The 27099-nt window shown below is 34.7% G+C and overlaps 1 long non-coding RNA gene across 1 annotated transcript; it reads right to left on the reverse strand.

Moving 5' to 3' along the window:
- Positions 1–825: 825 nt before the first annotated feature.
- Positions 826–26695, reverse strand: LOC143239602 (uncharacterized). Its single transcript, XR_013021260.1, has 3 exons — positions 26524–26695; positions 20277–20374; positions 826–1898 (listed from the first exon to the last, which is right to left on the reverse strand). It is a non-coding gene; the product is annotated as an uncharacterized LOC143239602 (long non-coding RNA).
- Positions 26696–27099: the final 404 nt, after the last annotated feature.

A 27099-nucleotide genomic window follows, 5' to 3' on the forward strand; every position in this document is an offset into this window, starting at 1 on the left:
TTACAGATTAGATAGTTGTAGCTGTTACTTATTTATAAAACTGTGTATTTACCTTTTGTAACTCTTTCTTTACAAGTAACTTGTGAAATTAATTTGAAAACGTAATTTATATAGTGTGTTAATGATTTAAAATGATATGAAACCAAGGGTTTCCATGCTGGGAATCACATCAAAGTGTCAGAGAGGTTGTATCAAATACCCAGAATACAAAATACTGTTAAGGTGCTCAGCATTTAAAGAGTCAAAACGCGGAATGTTTTGACTCGAACATTCAAATTCGACCATGCGTGTAGTGACTTTTATTTCAACTATCATAATAAACATATGTTTAGAGTTTTATTTTCTTAGATTTCTGTGTTACTGTATGTGTTTAAAGGCTTGTACAGTTAGAACTTTAATTTTAAACCACGCCTAAAACATACTTTTTAGTATCTTATTCATGTAGAACTCCACAGGAGTTTCATATTAGATTAAATATTTAGTGATTTATGTATTCAGAAATTCAATCTTAAATGTTTAAGTGTTGTTAATAGTTTTTTTGCTTACCGATAACTTCTGTGTAAGTCATGCATTTAGTCTTTTGTAATCCAAATTATTATGTTAGACCATATATTTCTATGTCATTTATCCAGAACTTACCAAACAAACAAAATGTTTGATAGACTTGTTTATCAAAGAACATCTTGTTTAACCACATGTTAAATGTTCATTTTTATTCAGTACACACACGTTAGAGCATATACGTAGTGTGTCCAGGACTTCCATCTTAAGCCTGTTTTAGAACGCCATGTTGAGTGAACTGTTTTCTTTTTATGGCCTATGACTTCCATATTAATTAAGTTAGATGACATATTGTTTAGAAACATATTTTAAACTTAAAAACATGAAATGTTTGCATGTACTCACAATGAATAATCTTTAAACCTGAAAAAAAAATGACTCAAGTGAACAGAATATCGACTCAAACATTAAATGAAATTGATTAATCACTTGATGAACCTTTGTTTTGACGACATAACACCTAAAAGAAAGTATTTTTAAAGGGTGCATGCCCAGAAGAAGGTTAATGATTGTCAAATTAAACCAACGTCTCCACATGCTGTGTACCTATCACGCTGTACTACTGTATTATTCTGTTTTCTGTAATTAGGATATAAGGCTTCCTTCCATCTCATGTATGTGCTGTGCTGAGTATCCATGACTGTCATATTAAATCATTCTCTGCGAGCATAATATCCACTACTTCTGTATCAATCCAACTATGTTCTAAATGATGGCAATCTAAGGCTTTAATTTCAGGTCAAATGTCTTTATTACTGGTAGACAAGGGTTGCCATGCTAGATCAGCTTTGCTGTATGGTAGAGATCCTGTACTTCCATGTTTTTTTATATTTTATATTTATTTTGGAGTAAGATTTCCATGTTAAGTTAAATGTCTTTAGTACTAAAGAATCAATGCTGTCATATTAATCTACATATTCTGTGTGTTAATGATTTAAAATTCCCATGTTAGGCCAGATGTTTATTGTGAATCACAGCTGCTCTATTAATCCGTCGTTTTCATGTGTGCCAATGACCCAGGATTTCCATATTAAATGCCAATAATCCAGATTACTAGTTCTGTATAAGGTTGATTGGTTTGATGATCCAAAACTCCAATTAGTGTGCAACATATCCAAGTTCAACAGTTCACTTCAAACTAAAGTCCATACGATTACGTTTTGGGTGCACCAATACTAACAATAAAAAGCTTCCAGTAATAACTGTTCTGTATGGATACTGAGAATCTATTTGGAAATGGAATATGATCAATGGCAGATTAAATTGGCTCTGAACATTCTTCACCGCTAACGTTGTCTGAATCCATCTCTGCTTCTGCTTCCTTCTCTTTCTAAAAACTATAAACAATTATATGAAATTAAATCAACTTTGACTAGTTAGTATCTGTTGTACTTTACAAAAGATAAAGAACTGCCTGTCTTCATTATGATTTACCCATTATTTTGTCTTGTTATATGCCATTAGAAATAGGGACAGACATATAAAATATTAACTCAGTCCGATGCCATCACATTTTACAAAGTGACAAAAATTGGTACATTAGAGTTTGGTTTTACCCGCCAATTACACAGGACTAAAGTTCTATAACTGTTACTAAAAACCCTTTAATTTATACCGTTTTTGTTTGTTTAGAATTAAACAAAAGCTACACAGTTGGCTCTCTGTGCTCTGCCCACCACGGTATCGAAACCTGATTTCTAGCGGTGGGAGTCCGTAGACATGTTGCTATGGCAATGGGCGAGGAGCAAAGAATGATCGTTAACTAATGAAGACAATATTTACATATGTATAACTGGAAAATCCAGGAACTCCTTTAAGTGTACTATCAAACCCCAAGTAACAGTTCTGTCAAAAAAGGACAACAATACAACACAGTACAGGTAATTGAAAAATACTGTCATTTAACAATAGAAATCGATGTAAGCGACCCTTTTCGCGATTTTTTAAATTTTTTGTAGCGATAGAATTAAAATTGTATTTTGTATTTATATTCACTTAGATACAAATAATTTACTTTTTGGGAAATTAATCGTTAAAATTCATATTATAGTATCCCATCATTTAGGATGAATGATTACCATGATAGTAATAATTTTAAATTGGATGAATTACGACTTCTAAAAGTTCTTGTAGCGTTCATTCAATTAACTGCTAAATATGAAGAGTAGCGTCAAACACAGCAGACTCCTCACGCCGAGAAGTAAGGTTGTGAAACGAAAAGAACCAATGACTTCTGGTAGAAAATCATAAAAACAAAGCAATGATCAGCAGCGCAAAATGAAGAAACAGGAGAGAGAAAAGGGGGCTTGCAAGTGTGATAAACAGCTTACAATGTCTGCTGGTATAAAGCAAGGGGTTACATGCCTCTCGCTTAGTAGATTCATAACTGATCTTAAACCGTTATTGAAATGATTCAGTTGATCACTCCAGTTATAATCACCCGCCCTTAACCGGACATCGGACTCACTGAAGGGAAGCCGCACGCGGTGAAACTGCTGCCTTCCCTGGTTAATCTGTTTGACTGTTTTAAATTGATGACAGTAAAGTTACTGCTTGCACAGTAACATCTGTTTCAAATTGTTATTTCGCTCCTTTTTTAAAGGATGTTTTCACAATACACTAAAGTGTTGATTCCAAATCGTATTCACTGTTCAGGAAACCATATGTCTACCTGAACTATTACTATTCTTAATTAATATAGTAAAGGAAACTTATTCTCTGTTCAGGAAACCATACGTCTACCTGAACTATTACTATTCTTAATTAATATAGTAAAGGAAACTTATTCTCTGTTCAGGAAACCATATGTCTACCTGAACTATTACTATTCTTAATTAATATAGTAAAGGAAACTTATTCACTGTTCAGGAAACAATATGTCTACCTGAACTATTACTATTCTTAATTAATATAGTAAAGGAAACTTATTCACTGTTCAGGAAACCATATGTCTACCTGAACTATTACTATTCTTAATTAATAAAGTAAACTTATTCACTGTTCAGGAAACAATATGTCTACCTGAACTATTACTATTCTTAATTAATATAGTAAAGGAAACTTATTCACTGTTCAGGAAACAATATGTCTACCTGAACTATTACTATTCTTAATTAATATAGTAAAGGAAACTTATTCACTGTTCTGGAAACCATATGTCTACCTGAACTATTACTATTCTTAATTAATAAAGTAAAGGAAACTTATTCACTGTTCAGGAAACAATATGTTTACCTGAACTATTACTATTCTTAGTTAATATAGTAAAGGAAACTTATTCACTGTTCAGGAAACCATATGTCTACCTGAACTATTACTATTCTTAATTAATAAAGTAAAGGAAACTTATTCACTGTTCAGGAAACAATATGTCTACCTGAACTGTTACTATATTTAATTAATAATGAAACGGAAGCTTATTTACTGTTCAGGAAACCATATGTCTACTTGAACTATTACTATTCTTAATTAATAAAGTAAAGGAAACTTATTCACTGTTCAGGAAACCATATGTCTACCTGAACTATTACTATTCTTAATTAATAAAGTAAAGGAAACTTATTCACTGTTCAGGAAACAATATGTCTACCTGAACTGTTACTATTTTTAATTAATAAAGGAAAGGATAGTTATTCTCTGTTCAGCAAACTATATGTCTACTTGAACCATTAGTATTTTTAATTAATAAAGAAAAGGAAACGTATTCTCTGTTCAGGAAACCATATGTTTACTTGAACCATTACTATTTTTAATTAATAAAGGAAAGGAAACTTATTCTCTGTTCAGGAAACCATGTCTACTTGAACTGTTACTATATTTAATTAATAAGGTAAAAGGCCCGACATGGCCAAGTGTGTTAAGGCGTTCGACTCGTAATCCGAGGGTCGCGGGTTCGAATCACGGTCGCACCAAACATGCTCGCCCTTTCAGCCGTGGGGGCGTTATATGTGACGGTCAATCCCACTATTCGTTTGAAAAGAGTAGTCCAAGAGTTGGTGATGGGTGGTGATGACTAGCTGCCTCCCCTCTAGTCTTAACACTGCTAAATTAAGGACGGCTAGCACAGATAGCCCTCGAGTAGCTTTGTGCGAAATTCAAAACAAACAAAAATAACGTAAAGAAGACTTATTCTCTGTTCATGTAACCATATATCTACTTGAACCATTACTATTTTTAATTAATAAAGAAAAGGATACTTATTCTCTGTTCAGGAAACCTCAGATCCATTTGAACCATTACTATTTTGAATTAATGAAGCAATCAAACTTTAAGGTACTGTTATACGAAACAAAAAGCAAAAACACCTTTTTCTCAGTTACTTCTCACTCAAAAATTCTTCTCACTCTGGAAATTAAAATCTGAAAACATTCGTTCATCTGGAGTTTATATTCTTGCATGTGTGTATGTAAATAACACTGCCCTGAATATATCGTAAAATAGATTTCTTTGATATATACATAATTAAAGGGTAAGTTACAATAGATTTCTTTAAACTCAAGTTACCAAAAACGTTTCTGAGCTGCTAGAACATCTTCTTATCTATTTGTATGTTTTTAGCACAAAGATACAGAATGGGCTGTCTGCGATCTGTTCACCGCGGGAATCCAGCCCAGATTTTAGCCTTGATATTTTCTGTCTCTTCTTAAATCTAGTTTTAACTTGTTTACAAGCAAGCAATAGAGTATTTTAACTCAAAACGAAAATAACAGTTGAAAATTATGTCAATGTGACCTTTCAAAGAATAGCTTTATATGGATTTAAAATGTTATTTGAGAGAAATCTTTCAGATCCGATTTTAGTCCTTTGGCAAGTAACGCGAACATTATTTGTTGAACCTTTAAAATAACTGTCGTTTTACAAGTTTAACACATTTATCAGCTATTTTCTAACTTTCGACTTCCCAGATGGAAGTCATGAAACATATACGGACTTCTACTTTTACAATATTTTATTTTTAATCAGTGAAATATATGAATTCTTTTAATAATATCTTAACTCGAAGCCCCCTTTTGGCTTAAGTTGAAAATTACCGAACTATTATATGTATACTGTTAAACGTTATGAGTGGACAACTTTTAGGCTTATTTCTGACGCATTTAAAGCATTATACATCCATTGTTATCTGAGAGGAAAGCCCACTACCATCAGACTTGTCATAATATCCTCTCTTCCGGACTAAATCTAGTAATAAGCCGAGACATTTCTCTTCAGTTCTGGATAAGATATGAAATCACACTTCGGTGGGTGCCGTATCAAACAAGCATTTCCTAAACGTAAAAGTAAAAGCGTTTTGTCGTGTTCACTTGATTAGCTCAGAATCTGTTGCTACTTGACAGGGAAAACTGCCGCCTTACTGACTGAAGACGGCAACAACACTTTCAGTAATTAGAAGTTGTGTAATTAAGATAGATATGTTCACGAACATTCTCTTTGACTTGGTGTTTCAATAAGAAACGATATATACCTCTATATATATATAATAGTATAAATGCGTTGATGTTATTAGACATTTCCAATTTTAATTTCCACACTCTTGAAAATTATCACTTAACGTAACCATTTGAAGGACATTGTAGTTTTACGACTGAATGCAGTGAATGACGTCATCATTTCTATAGACTAAAACCATAAGTAATAAACTAGAAATTGTTTTTTGTTTGTTTGAATTTCGAGCAAACCTACACGAGGGCTATCCGCACTGGCCGTCCTTAATTTAGCAGTGTAAGACTAGAGGGAAGGCAGTTAGTCATCACTACCCACCGCCAACTCTTGGGCTACTTTTTTACCAACGAATAATAGGATTGACCGTCACATTATAACGCCTCCACGGCGAGCATGTTTGGTTCGACGGGGATTCCAACCCGCGACTCTCAGATTACGAGTTGAACGCCTTAACTCACCTGGCCATGACAGGCCTAAACTACAAATATATTAACTATGTTAAATATAAATCACCATTCTCACATGCATGTTTATATACCTTCAACCAAACAGTGTGCAAACTACAGTGTGTAATGAATAGATGTATCTTAGGATGAGAGGTATCTGTACAAATAGGACACATACGACCTAGCTAATTGTGTTTAATTTTTAATATTTGGCTATGACACGAATGGTGAAGCCCACAAGGTCCCGCAGATAAAACTACAACCATTTTTAGAAAACGAATTTTTCAGTAAAAAAAAAAAAACAACAGAAGAAAATGGTTAAAAACAGGTTGATACAAACATACCATAATGATATGAATACATCTGTAAACATCATAATAAAGATTAAATTATCAACATTAATAAATATATTCACTAGCAAGAAATGAAACTTTCCTCCCAGTTTTAGCAATTTAGTTTTGCCTTCTCTCTGATCTCTACTATTAAAATAAGTGATTAATTTAATGAATCACCTAGAGATATTATAGTCAGTAGATAGCCATTCGACTACATGGTAAATGTTTTCATTTCAGTTTTACTTTATATGTTCTTTATATTCGACACCTGTTTGTTTTTTGTTTTGTTTTTCGAATTTCACGCAAAAGCTACACGAGGGCTATCTGTGCTAGCCGTCCCTAATTTATCAGTGTAAGACTAGAGGGAAGGCAGCTAGTCCTTACCACTCACCGCGAATAGTGAGATTGACCGTCACATTATAACCCCCACGGCTGAAAGGGAGAGCATGTTTGGTGTGACGGGGATTCGAACCAGTGAACCTCAGATTACGAGTCGAGTGCCTCAGCCACCTGGCCATTCGTCACCTATAGGTTACTGTTTACCTGCACTGAAAATCCTTTTAAAATAGCATGCAAGATGTGAACGTGATGTTGTGTCACATTCCTATGTTCGGATGTTAAAATTATATAAACAGCCACATCAAAATCTCTTATTTTCTTCTTTAATCTTCTTTTAAGATTAATTATAAGAGCGTTTAGTTAATAATTACTTCTGGTAATAATAAATTAAGTTATGGACAATGTACAATAATATACTACATACTCTCTCCATCAAGTTTTACCAAAATCCGATCATTTTTGACTGAGTTGTAAAGTAGAAATAGGATGAAAAATCGGACCCCATGTTAACGGATATGAATTTTGGGGTTTTGTTATCTTGCTGTGACCTATGCATAGTAAAAATGTACACGAACATTTATCCAATTCCATTCTGTTGTTTTCGAAAAACCTTGTTGGCAAACACACACAAAGGAGAACGAATGTAATGTGAAGAATACATACCGTTGTAAAGATATTATATTAAAACCTTCATCCTGCTTCGCTTCCTAATATAATTTTTAATATAGATATATAGCGGAAAATTGTTTTCCATACAGCTCCAACAAAAATATTTCATTATGCTGTTATACTGTGTATCACGTCTGTCATTTTTCTCAGCTAACTCGTTTGACGTTAATGTGTCAAACGTACTTAGCAGATCATTTTCGCTTTCCACTCGTTGGCCCGGCATAGCCAAGCGTATTAAGGCGTGCGACTCGTAATCTGAGGGTCGCGGGTTCGCATCCACATCGCGCCAAACATGCTCGCCATTTCAGCCGTGGGGGCGTTCTAATGTGACGGTCAATCCCACTATTCGTTGGTAAAAGAGTAGCCCAAGAGTTGGCGGTGGGTGGTGATGACTAGCTGCCTTCCCTCTAGTCTTACACTGCTAAATTAGGGACGGCTAGCACAGATAGCCCTCAAGTAGCTTTGTGCGAAATTAAAAAACAAACAAACAAATTCCACTCGTTACTTCTGAGTCGTTCCTCATAACGAATCTTCAAGTCAGTAATCGCCACTTTTATTATAAAAAAAAACTCTCTGTCATTTCTTTCACCTTATATCTATGGCCAGAAACATGTTATCGCATTGAAATACTGTGAAATAAAACGAAAAAAGAGCCTAAACATATTTGATAAAGCGTCTAGATGAAAGACAATGTGTCAAGTAGATACAGTATAGAACAATGAAATTTTAGCAGACCATGTAATAAAGAGATATATCCAACAACAATGAAAGTGTAGCAAACCATATATTAAGTAGATACAGTGTAGAACAATGAAAGTGTTGCAGATTCGAGCAGTTAAATGAGTATGTGTGTGTGTGTATCGTGAAATTACAAAGTAATGACAACATGTTATTAGAAAATGTACAAAAAATACATAAACAAGAAAATATACATGTATATATGTTTGCTTCTACGTCTAAGCGCGAAAAGTCCTTGTACATTGTGCATCACAGAGATTCAACTCTATGCCTTGCGTTATAAAACAATCCATATGAGCACGGGAGTGACCAACTATTGATATATCTTTCTCAATCGGTCTAAGTTTAATTCTTTATTTCTTTACATTTAAGCAAAAAACAAAAACTACATAATAGATATAACCAGGTTTTTAGCTTTGTAAATCTACAGACATCCCGCTGTGCCACTGAGATCGTTAACGTTAATGTACAATTTAATTTGCTATTTAATTTGAAACCGATTTCATAAATTATGGTGGCCTATGTTGAAACCTTGTTATATTTCTAGCATTGTTCTTACAGCGCCCTTAAAATGAATACTCGTTAGTAAAAATAGGTGCTAGTAACTTTTTCCCTAATGTAATGCTCAATCCACACCAATTAAGCAGCATTAAAAACAAGTCATCACATTTATAAGTGTATTTGAGCTAACATCTACTCACCATTGTGAGCTATCGTAATCGAATATTAGAAGTTGCCAGACATTCTTATGATGCACTGGTGAAATAAGAGATGCAGTTTTTCTGGTAGTAACGGGGCGAGAATCAAGATACCTCTGATCCAAAATACGAAAGAAATAAAATTAACGTTAAGAGAATCTTTCAACATGAATCAAGATGTATACATTTCGAACGCAGCCTTTGTAGAATATTCTGTAACGCTGTCTTGCGTATCCACCCAATATTAAGCCCAAGATGTTAGAAAAAGACGTAGGTTCAAGAAGTCTTGATAGAAGTGAATAAAAACCCTATAATCCGAGAGCTTTCGAAAGATGAACCTTTCTTCTTCAAGGACAAATTGGACCATTAACGATGGCTATCTCTAAATTTCCAGCCAAAGTTGTGAAAGACGTCCGTGAAGCTATCCTACATTTTTAAACCGACATTAGAAACGTTTTCCAAAGCTATCCTATATTACTAAACTAACACTAGAAACAATGCTTTCGGAAATTATGTTACATAGCGATATTTTCCAAAGAGATCCTTTGTTTACAAATTACACTTGAATTATATTTTCACAGCAAATCTACACTGGTCTTAAATTGATAACCACAATAAAACGCGAAATCTACAATTTGTAGGACAAATGGCATCTAATTACATTTCAGGTTGACTCTCTTTATGAGCGCATCAGCTCTCTAAGCTAATACAAATTTATCAATTTGTTCGTCTCTTGGCTTTGTGCAAGATAGGTTAAGATTCCACTGCAGACAAGGATGTTTTATAATTTTATATTGTCTTTAATTGTTTCTCACTGAATATTATTGATTTCACAGTCAAAGTAGATGAAGACTGGGCGCATATATATTCAACATTAACAAAAACGATTATTTATTTAGTGTCTTTTCTGCGTCTTGGTGTTAACGTGCAATACTTCGCGAAATCACGAGGACTAATTAACTTCCGTTTTCTATAGTTTCTTTAGGATCAAGTTCAATAATAAACGCAACTTTATCTAATTTTATGTTATATGCGTTTTCCACATTTTGATAGTAACCATAAGGATGTGTCCTAACTGTGTTGCGATTCAGTACCGTTCAGGTGCAATGTTATACACTTTTTTCAATAAGTTCAATGCAGTATTATGTTCAGTTTGAGGCATTTCACAATTTTACTTATAATAGCAGTGTCATAATATCTCTTTACTTCTATCACTGGCCTAAATATATTCTAAAAATATAACATTTACTGAAGTGCAGTCCAGTAAACCTCTTGCTAGTTCTTCTTAATTGACTAGTTTCGACAACTGGAAATTAAAAGCACGCTTATCTCAGAAAAGATCAAAGTTATCCGTTACGTTTTGTAATTCACGCACTTACCTTAGAAAAGATCAAAGTCATCCATTACGTTTTGTAATTTACGCAGTTATCTTAGAAAAGATCAAAGTCAACCGTTGTGTTTTGTATTTCTGATAATTCATATAATTTGTAGAGTAAAATAAGTGATAGTCATTTTGATGGCGTTTTGAACAGTATGTATATGTTTTAATCTGTTCTTATTAGCACAAAAACAATCAATCACAGTACATATTTGTGAATGGATGCTCCGAACTCGTTGACTCTTATTATAATGTGTCCAAACATAACCAAACCAACAGATTAGTATATCATCTTATCTGTATTGAGCAGGCTGCTTAGCTTATTAAAACATTTATACAAAATTTGAACAAGATGAAATCCTCAATAGCCGCTACACTTAAAATACTTTTAGGGATGATTAGAATAAATTAATCTATAATACTTTTCTCCCATTTTATTAACTATATTTTTGCGTGCCAGCATTTTTATTTTTATTTCTTCTTTTGGAAGTTCATATGTCATGCTTTAGAGTGCATAATTCTTCTCGTGATTCATGACATACGCACTTTTACTGACGTTACCAGTACAAATTCAAATGTTAAGTGCTCCTTATGTGACATCATTCTAGTGTATACTGACTGATTCACAGACAACACACTACCGTATTGTGGTGCGACTGGTTAAAACAATGACCCATTTAGGCAGTTTTCAAAGAGACATAGATAAGTAAATTCTAAATCCAATGTGAAAAAGTAAAACAACGAATAACTAACTTTTGGTGAACTATCACCAAACGTCCGACACTGACATGGGAAAAACATCTGTTTAATAACGATAATGGGATTTCTTCGTTGTATAAATTTATATATAACGGCTGTTAAAAATGTCGATGACATAGATGTATGTCAGAAGAAGATTAGCGAGCGTTATAATGTTTTAAATTTTTTTTCCATAAGTGATCAAACCCGTTCGAGATGTTTTTGTGGCGTTTCCTATAGACTACAGAATTCAGCAGAGTAAATGTGTAAATTTAAAAGAACGTATAAGTAGGTATATAGACAAGCGACTGTAGGACAGAGTTCTGTTTTCCATATATACATGTAGCTTGAGAAAAATGTGGTGGTAAAATGTAATAGCACATAATACAATGCACTTCAGCATAGAGCTTCTGTGCATTTAATGTTACGACACAGGAAAGGTGGCCTGCAGTAGGACCCTGGGGAAGGCGGGAGTGGAAGCGATGGGCAAACAGTGAATATATGACAGGTCTTATTCACAGGCCTCTTTTACGGACACGAAAAGGTCTTCTCATAGAAATGCAAAACACGTTTTCAGGCAAGCAAAGTATAGGAAAATATAAGATTATTTGGTTTTTAACTCCGGCTCGAAACTGTGTTGGAAATAGTAGCCCCCCCCAACCCCAGCTGAAATGGAAAAATAATTTACTCAACAAACAAATCCAATATAAACTTGAAGAGACGAGACTTGAAGTGTGGGACAGACATTTTCTCCACGCAGCACTTTCCATTTTATTACCGAAGAGCAGAATTATGTCGACTACGGTATAATATTAGATAAAGTGATCGCACTGGGAATTAAAGCAAACTCTTAACAGCCTTCGGGTTGACGAATATAGGCTAAACTGTTAGTAACAAGCATCGTCATGTATTTTATTTATTTCTGTAGATCACATTTTAAAATATTATGCATTCAAAGAGCTTGTGCGACATTTACTTCTTTGTAACAGTTCACGCAACTGTTGTGTTTGAAATGTTCTGGTGAAACACCACACATTACTTAAATCGTTTAGATAACAGCATAAGGAACAGTAGTTATTAACACTAATTAACCACTGACAAAACAGTAAGTTACAATTAACTACATTGTTCAGAACAAATCACAGTTTTTGTTGTTTGTTTTTTCAGAACGAATCGCACGGAGTACTGAGTGCCGTTATTTGTGTAGTCACGTGAAATAAAATATCGGCATATAATAATACTCCACATAACACTCGTAAAAAGTGCCTTGACAGGTCGTGCGTTATCGTAATTTAACATGGCAACAAAGTATACTGTTAATCAGGGCTGGCCATGCACTCCTGAGGACATATTCAAATGTTAACTGGTGCAGTTTTTTCAGCAATAATCAGAAGACCAGGCGTGAATCATGAAGAGGAGGAGGAACATTTCACCTCAGTTCAATCACTACAAGCCGTCCGGAGACTGTAAACGTCTTGAAGTAGTAGTTTAGTTCCTCTTAAAGCGGAAACTGTCTCGTAAGTGGTAACTTGACTGCTATTCAAGCGGAAACTGTCTCGGAAGTGGTAACTTGACTGCTATTCAAGCGGAAACTGTCTCGGAAGTGGTAACTTGACTGCTCTTCAAGCGGAAATTGTCTCGGAAGAGATAACTTAACTGCTCTTGAAGCGGAAACTATCTCGGAAGAGGTAACTTGACTGCTCTTGAAGCGGAAACTGTCTTGGAAGTGGTAACCTGACTTCTCTTCAAGCGGAAACTGTCTTGGAAGTGGTAACTTAGTTGCTCTGTAAATAACAGCTGTCTGTAGTATATTTTCACCATTGATAATATCCTGTAGTGTCAGGTGGTCGTCTGTACTTGGTCGAAACGTTATACTGCAGTTTCTGATGTATAAGATAGCTACTAAAAGATTATTTTTACAGTGATCCAAGTGTGGTCCAGTGCGTTAGCCTGCCATATTATAGATCTGTAGGTTCATCATTCGCGTCCCATCACCACACACACCCACACAAAATAATAAATATCGTACTCTGCATTCTAGAGTTACGAGTGTGTTGTAAGATTAACGATGGAATTCTGCCATTCAGTCAGACTAGACTAGTCCAAAAGATGTTAGTAAGTGCTGTTGATAGACCTTGAGTATGTTAGTGCAAATACCCGAAAGCAAACGAAAACACACCTTCATGGCAAGTGTTTCTCAACTGCAACGCGATCTTCGCACCAAATGCAATACATATAGCATTATGATTTCCTGGAATTTTGCTTTGAACATCTAGTATGTTATAAGAGGTTAGATACAAAAAGAGATACGTATGTTTTCTAATGAAAGAGCGTGCAAGTACATAGGTTTCTTTCGTTCAATAATAGGGAGCAATGTAAACAAACAGAATATATGTATGGAATATTGTTTGGGGTAGAATATGTTGTAAAAATCTGAAGTACTTTTAGTGATTCGCAGAAAAGGTTGTCATAGTCCTATAAATGACCTGTTTTGTAAAGTAAAATATTTGATGATTTTATTTGGCCAGTAACGTTTCTGAAAACACAACAGTTGAACTAAACTTGTGTGAAGCTCAGTCGACACAATGTTGTCCCAAACGATGGGCAAAGACAAGTTTGATTTGAAACTCTTTTAGATGTTAAGGTTTGAAGTTTGGCTTATTAGAAAAAATTTCAACTTTTAAGCTTGGCTTAATTTTACAATTAGTTAATACAGTACTGCGAGTATACGTCCAAAACAAACATGTGACCTTAATGATTTAATCGCATCTAAGAATGAAAAATCAGTTATCAGAACTAATACAACTGAACATCGAACCGATAAATTACCAGGTTTAAAACGATATTTACACAGTTATAATTTTCTTCGTATTTAATCGAATTAATTAAAATATACTTTGAAAGGACGACTAAGTAAAAACAGTATTAATTAATAAAAATATGTAATAAGTTAATTTGATATGCATTAAAATGAATTGTAATACACCAACAAATTCAAATTCATAAATCTTAATTGTTTCACTTTAACCTAACGTTAATTTTTTCGATACCACTTGGATTATTCTATAACATAATACAATATTATAACTTTGTAGTTAATCGCGACAAATAAACGTAAATGTATACCACAAATGTAATCCATCATTATATTCTTTGTTTCTTTTTAATTTCGCACAAATCTATCTGCGCTAGCCGTTCCTAATTTAGCAGTATAAAATTAGAGAGAAGGCAGATAGTCATCACCACCTACCGCCAACTCTTAGACTACTTTTTTTACCAACGAATAACGGTGTTGATCATCACGTTACAACTCCCTCACAACTGAAAGGGCGAGTCTGTTTGATGTGACGGGAGTCGAACCCGCGACCCTCGTATGAGGAGTCGATTGCCCTAACCACCAGGCCATGCTGGGCTATATTATTGTAGGTAACGTTCTAGTTTTGCGTGAATTGTCTTCCAGGTTGTTAACAATGTATCAATAACTCGACTGCGAAAAACATGGTTTTCGAAACATAAGGAACGTCAAAATAGTTTTTGTATCTTAAGTTTAACTTGAAGGGATTGTTAATGTATATTGACTATCGAATCTAGCATTTAAAACTTATTTTTATACACTGGCGAAGTAATAACATTTTAAAATCATGTTTCTTTACATTCCAACATGACTGATTGATGAAGAGAACTGAAAATAAATAACCTGAGTAAAAAAATGATGATTTCTAATAACCAAATAGTTTCTTAGAAACAGACAATCGTGTATTACTAAATAAAATAATGCAGAAGGAAAAAGGATATCCAATAAACGTTTGGTGCAAACAACTGGCTACAGAAATAATTTCAAGTGATATATACTAATCGTAGAATATTACAGATTTTGATTATACATTGTTATTTCATGAAATGACATATGCAGGTACAAAACTGCTTCACCCGTCTATTAAAACTATATGGTAGACGTTACTTGATAAACTATGAATCTAACACCATCTTGCACAATTTAATAGATAGACTTTCCTAAAATATCAAAGTACAATTCATAGAAAGCCACATTTTAGATTTCCACCCGGCATAGTCAGGTGGTTAAGGTACTCGACTCGTAATCTAAGGTTCGCTGGTTCGAATCCCCATCACACCAAATATGCACTCCCTTTCAGCCGTGGGTTAAAGAGTAACCCAAGAGTTGACGGTGGGTAGTGATGACTAGCTGCATTCCCTCTAGTCTTACAACGCTAAATTAGGAACAGCTAGTGTAGATAGCCCTTGTGTAGCTTTGCGCGAGATTCAAAACAAACCAATCGTCATCGTGAATCTAAATAACCTTGCTGTTTGCAACTATTCCTCTCCGCATCCTACTTCTGTTTAACATAAAAGACAGTTTTACAGGGGTTATCGTTATGAAACTTATCTGAAACAAACTCGATAATTCACGTCATTCAGCAGTGAACCAATCACGACTTGGCTCTACAGATAACGTGCTGACATTCAGTTCTATCCCATGAGTCATGCCAAATTAATGTAATTCCAAGTTTAAGATGATGCAAATCTTGGTCAATGATTCGTGCCCACGTTTCTGTGGGTCTTTCTATTGTAGTGCAAGTACCCTAAACATGACTACGTTGACTGCAACCACGCGCCGTTTCTTGATTGCTTCAGAAACCAGTGGCATATTTTTTTTTTACTGACTTTTGCGTTGGAATAGAGTGACAACAGGAGATGATTAGAATTCTGTGTAGGTACCACTGATTAACAAATATTTCAGATTAGAATTCTTTGTAGGTACCGGTACCACTGATGAAAACTTTTTCATTCCTTTGCTACGGCAACTGTTACTGGTCCACAGAATACAATATTGGCAATACTCAGGTCTGGTACAACAACACTTAAATATCTAGGATGATATCAGTATCAGTTATCTGAAATAGTGGTTTCCAAAACCGTTAAGCCTGAGCCTCCTTTGGTGTGAATCAAAATGTTTGAGATCCCCCAATAAACAGTGCTATAATAAAAACAATAACATCTCCTTTCGACATAGTGCATAATTCAATTAATTGAACACAACTGATCGGCTTACTATATTTAGAATCATAATTAACTCAGTATCTTTGTTTTCGTCCCATTTTAGTAGGTCCTCCGAAAAAGGCTTCATGCGTCGGGAAGGGGGAAGCAGCTGCCGCGGATTTTACTTTTGGAAACACTAATCTAAAAGATACTGTGTGACATCTCAATTCAGCATTTGATCTCTAGCTCACTGCTTCCTGGAAAAGAGTCTATAGTTCTCCAGGAAAGTTAACACATCACCAATCGTGGTGTTATTGCCTGCTTACCTCAGGTCGCAGTGTTAAAATTATATGCATTACTTCATACTTATGAATATCGAAGAAACATCTGCTGTCTACGTAATGATTCAGGATGGTATATTCATCTATTGTCCACTCTAGCTTGGCCCCACACTTCCTCTCGTCTAGAAGCAGAGATCTATAACTTTGTCAGCCAGAGTTATTGTTAGGCAGTCTTATTCACAGTGAACTAGTTTTATCAGAACTTTTCTGATCCGTCAGGGCAAAAAGCGTATTACTTACCTTCATCTCGCAGAGTTATATCTGAGAGTTCCTCAACCTTGAACCTTGATTGTGACTTTTAAAGTTCTTGTAACGTTTCAATTTTGTTATTATTGAAGCGAATTCGCCAAAATGTGGTCGATTTATTTCTGAGTCTGTCTAGCATTTAAGAATCAAGTGAAGCAGTGAATCTTCTTGCGCCGATGCCGCGTATTGTGTATTGTGATGTATTGTGTATTGTGATGTATTATGTATTGTGATGGTAGTTTGCGTCCAATGCAAAAATAAAATCTGGTGCCGCTTCTAAATGGGACAACTACAAAAGAACAGTTGGTTTGGCGAGTTCCTGTTTCAGGTGAAGGACTGGCTCGTTCTTAAAAATATCTTTACGGCAATTTCTAGAGGATTACAAGAAACTTCCTCGTTTCTTTGCTTCCCTCAATGGTTGGAGTGGTGTAAGCTTTTGGTTCTGAAAGGAATCCGAAACGGTTCTTAAATTTCTAAATCAGTTGCCAGGCGCTTGAGTTCTAGCTTGATTCAAAGTAAGGGCCACAACTACTTTTTCTTACGTCACACTCTTCTTGACCAATGTGTACTAAACTGCCTTGGTCTTACAAGATCACCACCTGCAGGCCATTACTTTGCATGTTCCATTGCCATAAGTCGAGGAACTCCTACTTCTGAGAGTGTTCCAGGTATCAATTATGATGCACTTACGTTCTGTTCAAATATACATATTCTAGCTAACATTTGAATGTTATAAGTCATTTCAGTCGTTGATTAACCATTGAGTTTGAGAGGATATTTCTAATTCGTTGACGTACATTAGTTTTTCGGGCCTCTTCGTTAAGCTCAATAAACAAAATTAAACGACAGATCAAAAGGTTTTTGTATATTTATAAATATTCATTTGTAGAAGTAATATAAATAAATTAATTATATTTTTTAAAAATAAATCTCTATTGCATTTTTGAACCGTATAAAAAAACCAAATATTTTGTTAAACCTAAATCATTATTTCATCCAAGACTAGAAATACCATGATTGGATTCTGACTGCAGTACTTTTATAATAAACATTTATTTCTGAGGATCGACATATTTTTTAATTCACCCGATAATCTTTAACCATTAAAAGATTAACTTGAAATAAAATGAAAGTAAACACGTGTGGATTAAAACAGTTGAATTAATTTGCACTTATAACAAGAAAAGAGCTGATTCACTGCTGTCGTCGAAATTTCTCTTACCTTGGGTAACAACTTAATTCAGAACCTGTACCGTCAATAAATAATGCTTTATTCAATAACAATAAAAGTCTTATAGGCCAAAAAACAGAGAATTTTTTGGTAGCTCGGTGACAAAAGAAAAAAAGAAAGTGAAATACCGCTTGTCATATTCTGATTGTTTGCGTGATAACCCTTGCATCATCCAGATAACGTACAACATACAAAACCAATAAATTTCATTTATTTCTTTATTAACATAGTTTCTAGCTCCAAATAGACCATGAACACGAAGCTAGATGACAAAAGCAGAGTAACAGGATACCAACAAACAATGTGTTAATTTAATATGTATTGTTCCAATATGAGGTTAAATCCCTTTCATTACAATAATATCGGATACCTAAGACGGGAAGAGTAAATGTGTTTGGTTGTAGTTCAGGGCAAACCTACCAGATATTTGCCTACTCCAGAAGTTGAAATCCAAATTGCATCATCACAAACCCTTATGCTGACCCCTAATACATATTACATAATACATACTGTTGATAAGTTGTGCTACTAACACGAGAAATGCTGATGTTACTAGCGGCGGATGCTTGCTGTATGATAGATAAAAAACTCGAGAATTTCCTTGTTACTTAGATAAAAACCAAAGCGAATGGCGCTTAGCGCTTACTCTTTCATAGAGGAATTAGTAAAGTTATTAGCGCTTCGACTATGACAAACGCCCCACCTCCCACTGGTATACCGGTAAGTCTACGGATTTACAATGCTAAAATCAGGGGTTCGATTCTCTTCGGTGGACTTTGCTATAAGAAAACACACACACTATGACAAAGAATAAAATTAAATGCGCTTAGGGTATGGTGAGATGGAATGACATTAAAATTAAGATTTTGTTTTGTGTGTGACAGGAGAAATAGAGTAAGGTTACGGTTAGAAGCGACTCTTCTACAACGAAAATATATAAAGAATCAGTTTCATAATAAAGCAACATGATGTAAAGTTGCAGGTTTGCGGAACAGGATCTTGACGTAAAGTTGGAGGTATCAGTTTCACCATAAAACAACATGGTTTAAAGTTACGTGTGCTTAATACAGATTAATATTTCCTTATGTAAGCTTATAGGCGACTAATTATCAAGTACATGGTAATATGTACAAGAAAGCATAGAACACGTATAATAATGAGGTAGGTTATAATACCAGTGACGCCTGTAGCTTTACAACACAGTACAGAAGGTTATGTAACATCACAAATAATACAGTGGTAACCATGTAGGTAAGGAATCCTCATTTGTTCTAGTATTTGGAATACAGAACTTTGGTTCTTATCTGTATAAAACAGTTCTGATCGACTGGTCTTTTTTTGAAACCTCAATCATCCTCTCAAAGAAAACTTAAAATAGAAATAAAGGTGAACATTAAATATGTTTTGGCTGATTTGCTTCCAAATGAAATAATTGATAATCCTCAGGGTTGAGGTATTGTGAGAAAATTATAAGCCAGTAAACACCTATTTATATAAAAATATAAAAACATCAACTCAGTTTTACGTTGGACTCAAGTTCGAGTGAGAATTTTAAATAGACGGAAAAATGAAAAAAAAAATGTGCTCAAAACAACTAAAAACACACATCTATGAAAAACACTTTATATTAAATTACGTTTGGGGTAAACGTCCTTCGTCAGGCAGTTTTAAACTCATTCAAAGAAACAAAATGGCTTAGATTCGTTGAGGGATTAGAACATATAGATTCTAAATGACTTACGTGTATAGAGCAGTGTTGTCAAACATAACACTCAATATAGACACTATGCAGTAAGAGTACCAGAACCACTACATGATGACCGACTGGTACGATATAGCGTGTGTTAGTGGATAACGTAAGTCCACTACTGTTAAAACAGCCACTGGCACTACTACAATTATGCACATGCAACACTACACTCATTACGTAGCAAAATTATCAACCATCACCTGCAGCTAGATTCTACACTGTTACCATGAGACGCAGTATAACACTTAATTCAAGAGCAGTGTACAGAAGGAATCAACACAGGAAGAGAATAATATAATGAGGGAGTAATTTCTACCCAAGATGCAAACTGTACAAAAATGACATGCAAAAAAAGAATTTCCTCACCAGAAGCGGTCGTTTTTCTCGACGCCCATCGAGAAAATGTTGACAGACGACTTGTTGAGATTCTTTCTGATGTTAAAAGAGTTTCAAAACCACGTGCTCTAAAGAGAGAGTAAAATATGTTAAGTAATAAAGAAAAACATATTCAAGCAAATATATATCTGAGTTTCCTTTGTCGGCTAAATGTTATCTCAACGTTGGAGAGAAAAGATTGCCTGTCTTTGTGTCGGAAAATTTTTCTTTAATTTGATAGACAGAGTGAAAAAGAGGCTTTTTTGTTGTTATTGTATTTTATAACTGATGTTACTCTTTATTGTAGTAAGTTATAACATAATATACGTATTATAACTACTTACTAAAGCACAATAACATACAGCTGCCTACAAAAACATAAAATCGTATATCTACCTGTTAAAACACAGTATCATACAGCTGTCTATGTTGTTTTGAATTAAACATAAAGCTACACAATAGGCTATGTATGCTCTGACCACCACGGGTATCGAAACCCGGTTTTTAGCGTTGTAAGTCCGCAGATATACCGCTGAGCCACTGTTCAGTATATTATCTCATCTTGATGATGCAAGACGGAATACGGCAGTAACCACCACGTCTGGTAGTAATGAATGGAAGTTTTGTAATAATTTCAAAACAAAATATTGTCATATAACTGATTGAAACTGAGTGTAAAAAGTATTGATAAAAATAAGTATAAACAACAACGTTTTTGGTTTGTGAGAGTTTTAATGTGAAATAAAATTGAAGGAATTTTTACTTACCCATTTAGAATGCCATAATGAAACATGTACAAAGTTATGAATAAAAAGAATATATTGTCTTAATCTTTAACTACACACTGTTAATTCTAGAAAATACAAACGTACTCCGATAAGTTGGTATACTTCCAGCCATTTATAATCAACATTATGAAACGATTCTACTATACGATTATGTGATCGAAAACTCGAAATAGGTCATTTGTACTTTGTAATTATGGCAAAGTTGTTGAGGTTTTCTGCCTCCGTCCGTAATCCCCCCCCAGTGGCATAGCGGCATGTCTGTGGGCTTACAACCCTAGAAACCGGATTTCGATACCCGTGTTGGACATAACACAAATAGCCCATCGCGTAGTTTGTGCTTAACTTCAACCAAACTGTTATTTTATGTTACTGACCAGAAGGAAGTCAACAGCAACCTACCATCCATCATCCAAGTTAAAATATTGATTTCCACACCTATAACGGTCCCACAGCTTAAACTGCTGGAAATATTTTGTGGCATTTCACGGATTCGAACCCAGGTTGCCAGCTTCGAAATCCAAAGCTCAACCACAAAAAAAAAATCGTGCCTCTGTTAACTGTGGAAGTATACTTTCAAATATGAAAATGTAATATATACATACATGTATTTGCATTTTTTATTACTTGTAAAAAGCAATGTTTTTCATTTCAGTTTTTCTGTATTGTACTACATAACATGTTTACCAAAAAGTGTAATAAATAATGGTTATAAAAATATTACTTTAAAATATACTGATATTAAAACTATAGTTTTAGTTAAAACTCCTAGATGGCTCTTCTTAAGAGAGGTCGCGTTCACACTGAGAAATATTAATATTCTTCTATCACTTGATGGGCAGTCTTGATTATATCTCTTGTAATTTTCTTTTCCTCTTTTTCATCTCTGATTGTAAATGTATTGTCCACATTAACTGACCGATTACGATAATAACCAAATCCAAAGCTGTATTCTGTTATATATATTTTTTATTGGACGTAACAGAATGACTTGAATAAATTGGTATGGATCCGTGACAACTTCAAAATAAATAGTCTTTCCATTTAAATTTAAATAACAGATTATAAGGTCGTATATGTTATTAGTATATTTAAATCGGATTTGATTTAAAGTAAGTCTACACTAACGACGCTAGCAAAATCATATATGAAACTTCATCATAAATGGGAGCTCTAGCCCCTTGTTAGTGTTCTGGTTGTTGTCCTTTGTACTTGATATAACAAAAAAAACACCAGATTGCTTCCAAACTTACACTACAATCTTCAGATTTTACACACTTCTTTAAAGCTCGAATTAGGTGAAATTTCACATGAATTTACTTGGGTCTACATCTGGCACATTCATACAACTATGAAAATATTTCTTCGAGTTATTTCTAATAGTACACAAACAAGTAAAATAAGACATGAAGTATTGAACGTTTCTCAGAGAGGTACACTTTACCTCCCGCTAGTGCTGCGGTAAGTCTACGGATTTACAACGCTAAAATCAGGAGTTCGATTCCCCTCGATGGGATCAGCAGATAGCCCGATGTGGCTTTGCTATAAAAAAAACACACATGCACGCACGATACACCTTACGTTAGAAACATTTCAAACTACTTTTCTATAGTCAAATTTTGAAGTTTAGTATGATGCTGTCTTTGTTTTCTCTTGTGGGGGTTCCAACATCTCTAATGCAGGGTTTAATAAAGAGGCTCTTTTTTAACTCCATACAAAATCTAGGATTGCACAGCGAATCACGAACGGGGCGAATTATTTTCTTTCAACAATCCTTAAGTGTCACCAAACCAATTTACAACAAGCCAAGCTCACAGTGTCATCACATTCGTCTGTATTAGGCTAAACCATGCCTTGAGTATCAAAATGTCCATATGGTTGGTTTGTTTTGAATTTCGCGCAAAACTAATGAAGGCCTTCTGCGCTAGCCTTCACAAATTTAGCAGTGTAAGGCCAGAGGGAAGACAGCTAGTCAACACCACCCATCGCCAACTCTTGAGCTACTCTTTTATCAGTAACTAGTTGGATTAACCGACATATAACACCCCCACGGTTGAAAGAACGAGCATGTTCGGCGTGATAAGAATTTGAGCCTACGAACCGCAGTTTGCGAGTCGAGCACCCTAGTGACCAGGTACGTCAGATCCTTCTCCGTATGTAGTATATCAAAACTTGCTTTAACTAACTACACTCGTCTGTAATACATTAAATCATACCTTAAATGTCCCCACACCATCAAAAGGTAAATTGAACCATGCCTTAAGTATTGGTACATGTAAAGTTGAAATGTGTCTTTTATTATCGTACCAATATAATTTAACAGTGCATATCTTTCAAGGTTAAACTGTGATTTAGGTATCAGTACCAATTCTGAATTATTCCTTAAATGTTGAACGATATAAAACCTTCGAAGCTAAATTCACAAATTTTATTTCTTGCCTCTAGTTGTTTTAAAATATAAAAAACAGATATCATGGGATAGAAAAAAAAATATCATTTGTAAACAACGTTTCGCCACTCTTAACATACTATTGTTTCTTATAAATCATACAATATTTAGAAACAACGTTTCACCAACTGTTAACATGCTGTTGTTTCTTATAAATCATATAATATTTAAAAACAACGTTTTTGCCACTGTTAACGTACTGTTATTTCTTATAATTCATACAACATTTAAAAACAACGTTTCGCCACATTACACTGATTCTGCAATGTTTCAGATGTAGAGTACATCATTCCGTCAGGTTTATGTTAAACGATAATTCTTAAGGCTCACTTGAGATGTAAAAAAATGCAAGCATCAACGAAAGAGGACCAAGGAGAGCCTTAGGTTATAACATTTATATATCTAAGGAGAGCCTTAGGTTATGATATATTTATATATCTAAGGAGAGCCTTAGGTTATGATATATTTATATATCTAAGGAGAGCCTTAGGTTATAATATTTATATATCTAAGGAGAGCCTTAGGTTATAATATTTATATATCTAAGGAGAGTCTTAGGTTATAATATTTATATATCTGTCTACTTAAACTGTACGCGACGCCATATAGGGACTGCTTAGCGGAGCTTTTAGTATGGCCAGTATTTCGACTTATAACTGAGCAGTTAAAAGCGATGCGTCTCCGAAATAGTAGTCCTCTATGATGTATGATAATGCAAAAATAACGGTCGCCCTTAAAATTCTAATTACGTCATTACCTATCATCTCCTCACTTATGTAAGTCCTTATGTAGCCTCACAGTCAATATTACTTTTCTAGCTGGCTGAAGTCAAGGAAACAGTATTACTATAGCAACTGATTCGGAGTCGATAGTGGAATAAATACAAGTACAAATCGTACTTACTACAACCCGAAATCTCTTTATTCAGTTCTCGTTTTTATTGGTCAACTGCTATTATAAAACTGAAGTATTTCATCTCTTAAAACAATATTAGATTCAGATCGTTCCTAACCTGAAAAAACTAAATAATTTGGAGAGAACCAAAAGCGAGCTCCAGCACAAGTCATGACACCATTTCCTATCCCCAGAGACACAACCTACATTAGTCGTGTTACATGATAACCTTATCAACATAAGATATTCCATAGTCGTGTTACATGATAACCTTATCAACATAAGATATTCCTGGTGCGACTTTATATTCTTCACGTAACTGTATATACTTCAGAAAATACAAAACTGAAAACACATCAACTCACATACGTACATTAAGTCTCAAAACAAACTATGTTAAGGGGTTAAAAGTTCCTGTAATCTGTTACTGAATGTAATTCAGATTACGACCTAAGCTTGAGGACTTGTTAATGAGTACAGTAGTGAACTCTGTAAAAACTCCATTTTTAATGGTTAAATGTATTGTTACTTACATTACTGGATAGAAACGACAGTAACTTAAAAAACACATATTTTTCCCAATATTCTGTTATTCACTCATTATGTATTGCACGACAATGTAAATTATGTTATTTAGTTATTCTTTGCATTACACAATAATTATAATTCCATTGATTACTTGTGTGCATTACACGATAATTCTAATTCTGTTGATTACTTAAGTGCATTACACGATAATTCTAATTTTGTTAATTACTTAAGTGCATTAGATGATCATTCTAATTCTCTGAATTACTTAAGTGCATAAGATGATCATTCTAATTCTGTTGATTACTTATGTGCATAACGCAATGATTCTAATTTTGTTGATTACTTAAATGCATTACACGAGAATCCTAATTCTGTTAATTACTTTAGTGCATTACATGATAATTCTAATTCTGTTGATTACTTAAGTGCATAAGATGATCATTCTAATTCTGTTGATTACTTAAGTGCAATACACGATAATTCTAATTCTGTTGATTACTTATGTGTAATACACGACAGATCTAATTCTGTTGATTACTTATGTGCATTACATGAGAATTCTAAATCTGTTAATTACTTAAGTGCAGGCCCGGCATGGCCAGGTAATTCAGGCATTCGGTTCGTAATCTGAGGATCGCGGGTTCGAATTACCGTCACACCAAAGATGCTCGCCCTTTCAGCTGTGGGAGCGTTATAATGTAATGACAAATCCCATTATTCGTTGGTAAAAGAGTATCTCAGGAGTTGGCGGTGGGTGGTGATGACTAGCTGCTTTCCCTCTAGTCTTACACTGCTAAATTAGGGAACAAGCGCAGATATCCCACGAGTAGCTTTGCGCTAAATTAAAAACAAACCACACGAAAATTAAGTGCATTACACGATAATTCTAATTCTGGTGATTACTTACGTGCATTACGCGATAATTTTAATTTTGTTTATTACTTACGTGCATTACATGAGAATTCTAATTTTGCCGTTTGCTTATCACGTGTTGAGAGAGAACTCAAGTTCTGTGGTTTTCTTGTTATATGTGGCACGATGTTTCAGATTCCAGTATTTTATTATGTATTACAGTTTACAGCGCAGAGTAACCCATTGAAACATTACTTTGTTTTTAACCAGAGCTCCAGTTACTGCTGGTTTTATCTAATATTATTTAGTATCTGAGCTGCTTCACTTGATCAAAGTAACTAAAGTGTCGACGTAAAGATAGTAACGCCATGATAGGACTCTTCGTTAAAAAATATGGCTGGTGGTCTGTTTATTAAAAAAGAAGAAAAAAAAGACGTATTATTGTAATATGTCTGTGTAATATGGTTCACGTGAATTCTGACATTAGTGTTTACTCAAGCATTCGGTTGTGCTAACTTTCCAATTCTGTTTCAGCTCGAAACATTGTGATTTAGCCTAGTTCCTAAGACTCGACGAATTGTCAGGTGCAACTAAACCATGTGATTATATCAAAATCTCAGTTAAATGAAATGTAACCTGCCTGTCATCGGTGTAACAGGCCTTCTAGTTAATCACGAAGATTGATTACATAACTCATAAAACGAAGAAACTTTCTCACATGACGTACCTACAATCACCTGGATAGGACTACTCTTATTTCGGTGTTTCTCTGGAACATCAGTGACTAGGTAGACTGGAGAAGTTCGGTCTCTGAACTTGGATCAGGAAAGCACGGGGTGCCAAACGTCCATGATCACCGCCCGTCAGCTGGTGTGCGTTTGGGCACTGGGATGTAACGGCCCGACCCTCAGCCTCTATCTAATTGGCATAACTGGCCCCGCCAGCACATTATGCAGGACTTGGGTAAAAACAGACTGAGCATGCGTTATGTGGGTCCATGAAGTAGCATCACACGAGCTTGCGTGCTCGTGTTCGTGCACGCTCTTACTTGTAACTATTGATAGGAAACGGTGATCAGTTATCGATCGCTTAGAATGGAAGAAAACGTGCACAAATGCCCCTATTAAAAGCGTTTGAAAAAAGAAAGGTTTGATATACCGAATAAAGTTCATGGCCACACATCTTTCGGTTAAAACCCAAACAGGTTAAAGGTCAACTTTCCTCCTAGAGCTCAGGAATTAACTCAGACATGAAAAACAATAACATATTGATTCAATATAAATAATTACCAAGTGTAGCTTGC

This window comes from Tachypleus tridentatus, chromosome 13, assembly GCF_004210375.1.
Source record: "Tachypleus tridentatus isolate NWPU-2018 chromosome 13, ASM421037v1, whole genome shotgun sequence".
Lineage (NCBI taxonomy): Eukaryota > Metazoa > Arthropoda > Merostomata > Xiphosura > Limulidae > Tachypleus > Tachypleus tridentatus.